The sequence below is a fragment of the Acomys minous genome (genome assembly GCF_964271855.1).
Source record: "Acomys minous genome assembly, chromosome: 6".
NCBI lineage: Eukaryota > Metazoa > Chordata > Mammalia > Rodentia > Muridae > Acomys > Acomys minous.
The window spans coordinates 12,814,767-12,827,717 of record NC_140487.1 but is presented as its reverse complement, the minus strand read 5'-3'; the positions used below and the strand labels follow the sequence as shown (position 1 = coordinate 12,827,717).

The following is a 12,951-nucleotide window of genomic DNA, read 5'->3' as shown; positions in this document are numbered from 1 at the left end:
GTTGGTTTTTGAGAAAGGCGACAGGCAAAAATCACATGAGCAGAGATGATGTTGATGAGAAGAAATCAGCCTTGCTGAATATTAATCATGAAAAAAATGTTAAATCAAGCACATAATCTTTGGCTGGTGCCATTCAGACATCTCTCCTCTGCATTTATTAGTATGATTTGGGTAGAGGAGTAAATTTAGTATTGTCTTGATATTTGGAAGTCTGAGCGCCTTAACCAGCACAAATTAAATTATGCTATTCGCCACTTTCAAAAAGGGCGCTTAATAATGTTGAGTAAGCTTTCAAACTCAGTTTACTTCAGCACACACTAATTACTCCCACCTAATCATGCTGTATCATGTAATTAATGAGAACATAGCTAGGATTCACTTTTAATTTTTTCTCTTTCTGTGGACTCTCATACAAAATAGCATTACTTATATTTAAAATTGTAACTTAACAAGCTAAATTGAACTTTTATGCCAAATGCAATGTGTATTTTATTTGGTCATTTTGGATATTTTTTTATTTAGTGACCTTAGCATAACGTATGAGTTCTGTTTTAAAAAATGGTGACTTTAAAAAAAAAAAACAAAAAATAATGACTTTAATTTAATACTGTAGCAACCAGTTTTGGGGGCTGAAGGGGGTCTAATTAATAAGCATATGTGAAAATTTTAGTTTTAGAACAAGCTGACTATAGAATATACGCAGTGAATTCCTGTTGAACGCAAAAAAGTCCTTTTGAACCTATTCAGGATTTTGACTTTAATATCAAATGTAAAATATAAATGCTACAACCTGGGGACAGCCATTGGTAAGGAAGGCTGAAAGCCAAGGAATATATAATTATCTGGGTTTTTCAGAAATTAAAGCTCCCCAGTTTTCATTGTATAATTTTTTTATATTGAAATGACTTCTGTGTTTAGAGAAGATTAATCTCCTTGGATCTGTAAAAGACCATTTTCAGGCCACGAAGGCCAACAATGGCTCTTTACTGGGATCTTTCAAGTTGTTTCAATCTAATTTTTAAAATAAGCTATAGCACAGTACAATTGATAACAGCCATAATGTCAATTTCATTTTTAAATGTAGTTCCATAGTGTCTCTTTAGAAAGAACGCAGTATATCCCACACCTGAACACAAAAAATGAAAAGAACAACTACTCTCTCTTTGTGATATATGGTTATTTGACATACCCTCCACATTATAGAGAAATATGTAATTCCTCAAAGTTTTGTAAAAATTTATGGACATGCTGCTAATCATTTTTCCTGAAATTCCTATTTTTATGGGTTTCGGGTTTTACAGTCTACTATGAACTTTCCTGTCCTAATGGATACCTAGTGACAATGCAGTCATTTAAAAATGAAATTACTTTCACCTGTTTAAATGAGTGACGTAACCACAGGCTGGAAAGCCGGTGCCAAGTGCCCTGGGAAGCAGTTGAACTCCTGAACACAGGAGCTCATGCTAGGTGTCTTTTTGTCCCCTGAGGTGTTTATGTCCTGTTAGAAGCCTGTGTGTATTTGGTCTATAGTTATAGCTTGTGACTAAATGAGTGTGCAATAGAAGCCACTAAGCTGTAACAAGGCTTGGTAATAGCCATTTGAGGTTGATTTCAAAAGCTTCATGTCTAATCTCATTAGCATACCTATGAGTACAAATGTTATTTTCCCCCAGTGTGTTCTAAACATGGAGTAAATGATGGATCATACTTAATGGACTTAAAGGCACATTTGCCTTTGTTTTATTTTAAATACATATTTACTTTCAACTTAATATATATGAATTTTCTTTTTTTTATGTACTCCTCTCTTCTATCTTCCAAATCTCCTTTACACACACACACACACACACACACACACACACACACACACACACAGATCAAATTTATTTAAATATACACACATACATATATTGAGCAAAATGGGGATGAGGAGAGGGAAAAGGAGAGGGTGAGAAGTAAGGAATGTGGAAAGAAGAGAGGGAGGAAAGAGAGGAGAGAAGAGAGGGTTGTCAGTAAACTTCACCAGGTTTAAGCAAATCAAAACAAGGCAAAACCCTCCCATTTTTTCAAAACAGTGGAAACATTGCTGTTTATTTACAGAGGTAAACGGGATCGGTCCTATGAAATTTCTCAGCATCAGTGTTGTGCTACATTGTGAGCTGATGGACTTTGAAGCTGTCACATCCTTATTTGCTTTTTCTGGCAACAATTATTGCGTCATGAAATGAAGATAATTGTAATTTTGTTTTGTCTCAAATGCCATTTATAAGATATGTTATACATATTATTAGCCCTCATTTCTATTAGATTATTATTTTTTTAGTAAAATTAGAGTTTAGTTGATTCAGGGGAATTATACTACTGCCTTTAAAACATTATTAGCATTCTGTTGAGATTGGATATTAAGGGATTCAAATGACCGGGTCCTTTATTAGAATAGAGGAACAAATTCACTTCAGTATTTTGATTTTCTTTTTCCTATTCCAAACATGTGGAATATGTTCTTTTGTGCAGAGGCTAACTAACAATCTGAGTGTTTGTGTGTCTCTAACATCACATTTAAAGAAAAACTGAAGATAAAGGGATTTAGAATCATGTTTCAGAAGTTTTAGAGTGTGTGACTTTGGAAGCCAGTTCAAGGCCAAGAACGGATGTGCTGGGTTAGCCTTTTAGCCACAATAGAGGAAGTGGATAAGATCAAGACACACCTAGTAGTTTCAGGCCTTTTATAAATCTGTGTGAGTTCATTTGTTTTCATTGTGAACCATCACAACAAAAGAAAAGGCTCTGCTGATCCTTAGAATACAGGTCAAGGCTCCATAATATCCCACATTATCTGTGCATCATTACGAAGGGATGTTCAGCCTTGGTTCCTCCCAAGAGCTTACTAGGCTCTGCTAGTATAAGTAGATTGCTAAATGTTCCAGTTGGACCTATAGAGCTGTCAAGTACAACAGAACAGATTGGGATTGTACAACGGGTCCTAAGGAGAACATACATCAAGGTTTCTGTTCTACCTCAACCCTCCTCACTGCTGGGTGTCCTTCCCTTAAGCCCAAAGTCACTCTATCTACTGTTCTTTGATACTCACTGATGTGGAAACCCTACTCTGTAACTGGTGCTTGCTTTAGTGATGATATGGTTTCTTTACTCTCAAGGTAGCTTTTCTTTCCTAAAACTGTAGAACATTGCTTCACTCTCATGAAGACAAAAAGCATTATGGTGCAGTTGCTGGGTATATGTAAGTACACGGTATGAAAATATAGGATTTTATCTGTATTTTTACACTGAAAATCTAGTTTTCTTTAAAAATTAAGTACTACACATGGAAATTAGTGACACAGACACATTTGTTTGGGCCCAAGGCAAGTACTACTTCCGTTTTTCTAATAGGGAAACATCTGTCTCACTTAAAAAACTGAAAGGCATGCTAATTATTTTATTTAATTTTTAATTATTATTTTTGTTGCAGTGATACCCTCAGTAGTCTGAAGTGACTTATGAAACCTATTTTGTTTACAGTATAAATTCCTAATTGAGCTAAATTATATACATTTGTTCGTCCTCCATGACATATAGAATTGAAAACAAAATTGGATATTTCAAAAAGCACACTGAGAATACTAACTGACGGCACTATTTTAAAGTCTACTAACTCAATGCTGCAGATATAGCTCCTTAATGAAGCATTTGCTTAGCATGTACAAGGTTCTGGGTTCAATTGTCAGCACATATGAAAACAGAGAATTGCCCCCAGGTGACTACGAGATGGATTTGGATAAAGTGTTTGCTGTACAAGTTTGAGCACCTAGGGCTGGAGAGATAGATCAGTGGTTAAAAGCACCTACTGCTCATGCAAAGGTCCTGAGTTCAACTCCCAACACCCACATGACAACTCACAACTGTCTGATGCCTTCTTCTGGTATGCAGATGTACATGCAGACAAAAGTACTCACATACACCAAGTACATAACAAGCATGAGGACCTAAGGTGATATCACAACATCCACACACAAACACGCAGTTGGGGGGGGGGAGCAAGATTGGCATAGGGACAGCCCTATTATCCAAGTCTTAGGAGACAAACTCCCAGAAGCAAGCTGACTACCCAAATAAGTGAACAAACAAACAAACCAATCTTATCTCAATATATGAGAAAGTAATTGAGGAAAGCCAGTGTCAATTTCTGAACATCAAACCCATGTTGATAAATGAGTATGCATGCATACCACACATATGTAATAAAGAAAAGAAAAATTTGAATATATATAGATTTATATATTACATAATATATATGTAAAACTTAACAAGTCTATTCATACTTACAACATATTATCTTACATGCTGTCATTGTGATTTAGGAAATTTTAGACATCTTGTGATCACTGAAGAATTGTTCTACACTTGAAAAAGAGCAAATATGAAAGTCCATTCTGACTACACGGCCTCAAATTACAATGCTCTACCCAGGGAAAAAACCCAATATTTTAAAAGACACCTCTAGTCTCCAGCAAGATAGAGAAGGCTTGTTAAGAGCCTCTCCTGGTTTAGATTTCTGGCTTGTCACGAAGACACCCCCATGCTTTCTCTTCTTACTGCAGGCCTCTGTCCTTATACTCCTCATTTCAATCCGTGCCCCCCCTCTCCTACCGTGTTCGCACTCTTCAACCACATCTGATGTCAATTCTGTCTCTCCTTCTACATTAGATTTGAGCATCCTCCCTTGGGTCCTCCTTGTTACTTAACTTTGGGTCTGTGAAGTATAGTGTGCTTATCCTGTACTAAAAATATATCTAAAATCCACTTACAAGTACATACCATGTGTGTCTTTCTGGGTCTCGGTTACCTCACTCAGGATTATCTTTTCTAGTTCCATCCATTTGCCCACAAATTTCATTATTCCTTTGTTTTTAATAGCTGAGAAGTATTATTCCATTGTGTACAGGGTAGGCTTCTGGGAGGATACGAGGGTGACTCTAGATAAGACTCCTAGTAGTAGGCATCATGGAGACTGAAAAGGATACCCTCTAACTAGACAGAACTCTTAGTGGAGGGAGAAGAACACTAACCACCCACAAAAACTTCAACCCAAAATTCATCTGGCCTACAAAACGTGCAAGGATAAAACTATAACACTGAGGGGATGTCCAACTAATGCCTGGCCCAACCTAAGACCCACCCCACAGGAGAGAGCCAACCCTTGATACTATTAACGACAGAGCCTTGCCTAGCTCTCCCCTGAGGCTCCACCCAGCAGTGGATTGAAACTGATGCTGAGACTCACAGCCAAACATTGGGCAAACTGTAGGGAGTGGGATGGAAAAAGTGGGGGATTGGATAGAAATACTTGGAGGGGACAGGAGGTCCACAAGAAAACCAACAAACCAAGTAACCATGACCCAGAGAGGCTTGCAGAGACTAAAGCACCCAACCAAGAACTATGTATGGATTGAACCTAGGCCCTCTACACATCTGTAGCCAACAGGCAGCTTGGGCTTCATGTGGATCACATAGCAAAGGGAGCAGGGGCTGTCTCTGACTTGGACTCTGTTGCGTGAGGGGCTCCATCACCAGGCCACAGAAGAAGAGGACCTGCTCAGTTTTGATGCAACTTGATTATCTGGGGTGGATTGGTAGGAGGGTGGTGTGGGGGGTACTTCCCTTCCCGAGGAGTAGGGAAGGAGGATGGGGAAGAGGGAGAGAGAATGGTACTGGGAGAAGAGGAAGAAGGGGGCTATGATTGGGATATAAAGTGAATAAATAAATTTTAAATAAAAATGAGCCTTTCCTGCCAGTTTGGATAATGAAATATGCAGGGACATACAGAGCATTGACAGTAATGCATGCTGTCAACTGCTGTTACCTTCTTGATCCTATTCCCAAGGAATTTATTAGTAAACAGAGTTCTGCGACACAGCAGCTAACTAGGGTCTCTCTGCCAATATCTAATAACTATTTCTGTATAAATCAACACCTAAAATATAATACCTTTATACAAAACAAAACAAAGCAAACACCAAACTTGTTTTGATTACAAATCTATGATTTTGGAGTTCAGGGATGAAAATTATCTGCTCAATAAGGCTTCAACTGCTGAGGTGTGGTGCAAGGATCATGTCAACTGATGTTGGAGGATTGAGTCACTTAGAAGTGCTCTCCTGGTGAGCAGGTTTGCTCTGAAGGCTGATGCAAGCTTAGTGGTGGCTAGACCCAGGGCTTAGTTTTTCCATGGGATTCTTGGACTTCTTCAAAACATGGGAACTGTGTTGCTGGAAGGAAACTGAAAACTTTTAAAGTCTTCAAAGTTCACTTCTGTCTCATTATCATTGTCTAGCAAGTAGGTAAATAGTCTTGGATAGGAGGAGAATTATATTTCATTTCCAAATAAGATGAGTATTTTGTGTCTGGTGATTTATGACTCTCTTTACAGCAGCAAGGGGGTGAACTTGGGGATTAATGGTCCTGTCCACATACAGACAATTCACAAAAGGAAAATCCAGCAGAACCCAACTAAAGCAGAATTTCCTATTGCAACTGTTCAAAACATGTCTTCTAGCTCCTGACCAGCTACTGCTTTTGAGAGTAAGCTGGTTGACTCTACACTGCCAAAAGGAAAAGAAGAAAGAAAAAATAATAATATTTTAGACATTGTCATTAGTTCGTTGAGAATTTCACACTATGTGTTTTTATCATCCTCACCTCTCCCCGAGTTCCTCTTAGATCAATATCCTATTTTTACCTACCTAATTCTGTTCTCTTTTTTCAGAAGACAACAAATGAACACACACGCACACACACACACACACACACACACACACACACACACACACACACATCCAATGTGTGCTGCTTGTATACTTTTATTTTTGTGAGCATCCACTCAAGCATGTTTAACTAGCAAAGATCAAACCCTTGAAGAGAACTAACTCTCCTGCCCACAGCTCTCAGTTGACAATAACTCTTCATTTAGTGGTAAGGTTTCATTTCATGTTGTCTGCCTTTCAATGCTGGGACCTTGATTGTATTGACCTTGTGTAGATCTTGTGCACACTTTCACAACAACTACATTTATATCTTCAGCTGCTCTGTTGTATTCTCTCTTGTATCCAGTTTCCTTGTAGCTACCCACAGCCCCTGTCTCTTACATTCTTTTTAATTCCTTTTGAGTAATGATAGTTAAGCCTTAGTAAGAAGGGATATGAGTAAAAGTAGTGTTCAGGGCTAAATATTTTGCAGTCTCTCCTTCTCCACACCATGGCAAGCTGTGGTTAATCTCTGTGCTATTCACCATCTACTACAAATAAAGGCTTCTCTGATAGTTTTTGAGAAATCTACTAATCTATGGTCACAGCGAGAGGTCATTAGAAGTCAGTTAAAAACCATGTCCATTTAGCAAAATAATAGTATCAGACTCTTTCTTTGTTCCTCTGACCTATCTGGTACCAGGTTCTTGGCACCTGATAATGATTCTAGGTGTAGATTTCAGATTTTAACTTGAAGAGTGGGCTCTAGGCATGATAAAGTGCTTCATTACCCCCATGTTCTTCTACCATTCTTGCACCAGTGCATAGGCATGTCTTGCCAGGCCAATCACTATCGTAGCCTAGATTATTCATAGCTGAGTAGAACTGATGACTACTTTCACCATAGCTTGCATAGCACTTTCTAGCACTGTGAAAGCTGGTCAGTTGGGATGACACTTCCACTTCAGCCACTACCAACTTTTCCCCATTGTCTGTGATGAAGCTATGTGGCGTCTTCAGCAATAGTGCCTTACTGTCAAGTTCTGGAGGATAACCAGAAGCAATGACAATGTCCTGTGATGTATGCATGTCTGTGAGACCTCAGTGACCAACAACTTGAAAAGAGGCCACCCATTCCTGTCATAGGGCTTTGTCTTTGTGACCCTGTGGTGACTAGCAGAGGCAATGTTGCCCAAGTATTATTGTAGCTCCATTTAACCTTCCCTATATATGTTTGTGAATGTATTTTAGGAACCTTCTACACTAGCACCTTTCCTTATGGTATTTTCAATATGTCTTTAGTGTTAATTCTCTCTCTCTACATGCCCTTCTCTCTTCTTCCCTGATGTTTGCCAGCTTGAGAACTAGTGCTTAAGAAACTCAATAGAATGAAGTTTCCCTAATGACAGCTCAGAAGAGAAGTGGTCGCAAGCCTCCATCCCTAACCCAGAACCCATCTGCAATTGATAACTGCTGGTAAATATAGTAGTTTTCTCCAGTTGAGTCTCACTCTATACACAAACCACATTTAAGGGCAGGGCCCACGCCGAGCAGTAGATGATAAACACTGAGTGAACTCGATGGAAAATTTGGGATCTTTATGCGTCACAGTGTTTTGTCTTTTTTTCCTTACACATCTTTTGCCTGTACATTATGGTTTCCAATTTTATTTTTATTATTCTCTTTCTCTCCTCTCCTCTCCTTCTCCTCTTCCTGTTCTCCTCCTCCTCCTTTTCTTCTTCTTCTTCTTCTTCTTTTCTCTCTCTCTCTCTCTCTCTCTCTCTCTCTCTCTCTCTTTCAGTATTAGCATCCATATGCTGTTTTGCTTTGGCTCTTTTTTTGTTTGTTCTTGTTTTTTTTAGATGGCTTTTATTTTTTAAATGTCTTTTTTTCAATTTTTCAAGACTGGGTTTCTCTGTGTAGCCTTGGGCTGGCCTTGAACTCAGAGATCCAAGTGCCTCTTCCTCCTGAGTGCTGGGATTAAAAGAGTGCCTTTTTATATTCTAATGAAAGAGAGAGGTGTGGACTTAGGTGGGTGAGAAAGTGGGTGAGTAGCTGGGAGTAATTGGGGGAGGAAATATGTACTCAGAATACATGGTAAGAAAATAATTATTTTCATCAAAAAGTAATAAAAAAGAAGCTCACCAGAAGAGTTTTCCCCTATATCATTCTAATATCAAAATGTGTCTTCCCAGTGCAAGTCCCTACGTACTGATTTCTCAATATTCATCCACTACATTGCAATTTTACTGTACCTGTTATCCATTTCTATTACAATAATTCTAATTTATTTATTCTCCAGGTAGCTATCATTGAAGAATATTGATGTTTATAAAAAATATACTCAAGGGAATTATATTGTCCTGCTCATTTGTATCATAAACTCATAAGAATATCTTTATGGACAGTGTTCTAGTGTCCCATATAAATATTGTAAGCATTGCTCTTAAAATATATTGATAACAATAAAATAGCAATTGATATCTTGATTTAATCCAGCTATATTAATTACCTAACTTGATCAAAATTTAAAGTACTGAGAAAAAACCCTATTGCATTTTGTATGATTCCCATTTGTGCATTAGAAAAACCATTAACTTCCCTGTAAGTCTTGACTTTCCCCCTTACTTTTAACTTATTTTATTACCTTGTATTCTTCCTGGTATGTGTGCATACTGACCCTTCAGATGTCTCTCATTAGGTGTTCTTGCATGGTTCATTAAAGGAGCCTTAGACAGAGAGAGATCACACAGAGCACCAAGGATGCAATGTCCAATCCCTCTCTGACATAGGAGTCCTGCCCCAATGGCTTTAGGGGCATTGGCTTGTCATGAAGTTGGCTTTTGGCCAACAGAGAACAAATTAGTAGAGTGTACCTGTGTTGGCTCTGTTCCTAGCCTCGTTTATATAATTGATGTCTTGTGGCCTCATTATGAATCATTAGCATATCAATGTGATGCCCGAGCCTTGCAAAGTGCTGCTTGTTCTTAAGCATTAGCCATTTGCCATAGCATGTAAGACCAGAGAACTTGTGTTTTCTAACTGGATCAATGGCAACATCACTGTGCTGAAGTGGAAGTTGAAATACAGGCTCTTTTTCTTTGTGCTGGAAAAAGATACTTTGCATATGTGGTCCTTCTAAATATTTTCAGTTACCTCATTCAATTGCATTTATGCTTAGTCTATCAAGTTATACCAGGGATCAAGAGGAACTGTGTTCTAAATAAAACTGTTTGGGTTTGGTTATTTATTTATTTATTTATTTATTTATTTATTTTTAAGAAAAGTTCTTGCTAGGTAGCCCACAGTAGCCTTGAACTCTTGATCCTCCTGCCTCATCCTCCCAAGCACTAAGATTTCAAATTTATATTGTTATACCTGGATATAACATCATTTTAAGCCAAAGAACTTTTTGGAGGTATTTTGATTTTAATGAATTGAAATAATTTAGTGATTTAGGATTGTCTATCAGATTGAAAGGAATATTCAAGTGTTTTATTGCCAAACTGATTTATAACTTTATTTATAATGTTCTCAAAAAGTTTTTCACTAAGTTACCAGACTTTTTAATGATATGGGACAGAAAAGTTATATTGGTATATTTCATATTCACTTAATAATTCAGTTTAAGGCAGATAATACAAATGAGAGATGTTACTGTAAAAATATTATAATAAAGAAATAAGACATGGAAAGTATTTTAAGTAGTTAAAAACAAATGTATCTATATTTGATACATTGTTTATATCCCTTTAAAAGTCAGTATAACACTTAAATAATTATTTTGTCTCCACATAAAAGATATCGAATCAGAAACCTACAAATAATCAAATATAATGAAGTTTGTGCTCTTAGGAGGCTCATAAATTAATAGGGGGAAATCCAGTACATTGGACTTCCATTCAAAGAGGCTAGGGAGCTCCACTGACCTCTTTAGAGGCTGGTGTCTGCTTTTGACTAACATTGTTTTCCCAGCATTCTTTATCTCATCTGCATACTGTGCCACTTGGATACAAAGCCAGGCCTAACTTGCTCTTATTGTCGAATCCCTTTAGCATCGGAGACAATGCAACACAACCCGAGGCCTAGGAACCACTTTGGAATGAATAGTCCACAAAACAGTACAAGACAGAGCTTAGTGACTTCACATCCTGATCCTCCAGACGTATGGAAACAGAAACATGTGTTTACGGTGCTCATTGGGCTTGGGTTGCTAGGGAATCTCCACAGAGATAGAACATCTGTGAAATGTGGAAAAGAATTCAAAAACAGAAGGAAGGCCTCCTTGTCAGATGGAAGAAAATGTGAAGTATTTTTAAGGTGGGAACACAGAAATGTTATACATTAAGCTGCAGTGGGGTCTTGGTAGAGTTTAAATTTGTAAGCAAATATGGATATTAGGGTTAAAAGTGCTGTCTTAAAGGAAACTTTTCTAGCATTGTATACTTAACCATTAACAAACATTAAAAATTATCATCTTAGGATATAGAAGAGCGGGTTAATTATTTATGACATAAAATATCTCTCCACTTTCTATCCCCCATTTCTCCCCAAGATTGTTAAGTTTTTGAGAGCCCAGGTACATAAGATTGGCTACTTCTAATTTAACCATTTACTGTGGTGTGGTCACTTGGTTAATATAGAAGACAGAAGAGAAGCCCATCTTATACCTCAGAGACAAAAAATATCACATCCTGTGGTTACAATGCAATAGCTTCAAGCTAGCAGGGTGTTTATACAGTACAGCATGTCCAACTGCCTCAACAGTTTGACTCATGAGGAATCACTGATTGTTGGATTCAGGTGTGCTCTTAGGGCTCAGTGAGAAGGAGCTTATCGATTTGTACATCATTATCTGTGTTGATTTTGATAGATCTCTAAGACCCAAGTGTCCTGAGTCCCAGCTCACAGCCTTTATACTGATATCAGTTTCCACCATTGGTTTGCTTCTACATGGCCTTGCTCTTCTCTTATGCTCCTTTATCAGCAAGGAGCCCCCTTGGTTTGGGTACCAGCTTCAGGGAGGTGAAATCAGGTCACCTGGCCTTTTATGTTTCCTTGGCTGAACATTTTCAGGTGTCATTTCAGAACTTCTCTGATGTCATCACCACCATGTCCTATTGAATAAAGAAGGCACAGCTTCAACTAACATGTAGTGAAGGAGACACCATGTGAAAAGAATGTCAGACTTATATTAGCAAAGAGGGCATGGTGGATAGAATTATTGGGGCTTTCATTGAACACGTTCTTGTTAGCGTGGGGCTGACATAGGAGGAATGTAAACAGATGGCTCACAAAGCCTGGCTAACTCTGTAGGTTTGTCCTACTACTGTAATCCAAGGTGACACCCACATTTCCACATTTCTGTTCTGGCCAACAGGAAAATAGAAATTTGGAAGTAGAACACCTTCTTTCTGTTTTTTTTCATCTCATAAAGAAGCTGGGGACCTCAAGATTGCCAGAACTGTAGCATAGGGGGAAAAGTGTCACTAGATCCTGGCTTCACTTTCCTTTTCACTTTTCACAGACCCCTTTTAAACAGTATCCAGACTCTAGATATAGTGACTGTTTTAAGAAATAAAATTTTAAATTAGCTTCAAAATGCTTAGTGTTCTCCACCCTACCTACCCCCTATGAGTTAGAAAGTTCCTGTATATACGATGACTTCTTCAAAATCTGACTGTGACGTGGTCCCCTCCCTTGCAGTCTTGCCTTAGCTGTGGTGTTCTGTCCCTTTTCTCACGCTGCCTGAGTGAGTAGTGCAGCCAAATTATATTTCTCCATTTACCTCGGGGCTTCCTTCGTGTGTAAACCTTCCTTAGAATGCTTTTAAAATTCAGGAAGGTTTGTCTCAGTGGTTTGGCTTCCTTTCAACATTGTATTGCAACTTAATTATTTTAGTTTAGTGCAAAGATTTCAGTCATGTAGCTTCCAATATTTTATACTCATGTTTTAAATATTTAACTTGGCTGGGAAAGGTACAAGATGAAGGCAACTGATATAAAAATGGGAATTATACCAAGGTTTGATACAAAAGATTTAATATTGACCAAGCAGCTATTCAAATTTCTTTAGTCTTGTCTTTAGTCATTTTCCGTTACATAGAGTGTTTCCTTGAGGGAGCGAGGCAGGTGTCTTTCTTATTCTTTGGCTGGGTTTTGTGAGTTTCTCCATTTCCCAGTGCTCAATTAGTGTGTGAGCATTGCAG

At 38.0% G+C, this 12,951-nt stretch overlaps 1 protein-coding gene across 11 annotated transcripts in view; it reads left to right on the top strand.

Moving 5' to 3' along the window:
* Positions 1-12,951, top strand: part of FOXP2 (forkhead box P2) — a gene marked incomplete at its 3' end in the record, with an annotated part of 541,625 nt that overhangs the window by 245,468 nt on the left and 283,206 nt on the right. For 2 of the 11 annotated variants that reach the window (XM_084784958.1, XM_084784957.1), the window contains exon 1: positions 10,773-11,063. The exons of the other annotated variants lie outside the window; for them this stretch is intronic. Of the gene's footprint in view, positions 1-10,772; positions 11,064-12,951 lie in introns of those variants that run through there. 11 annotated transcript variants of the gene reach the window in all.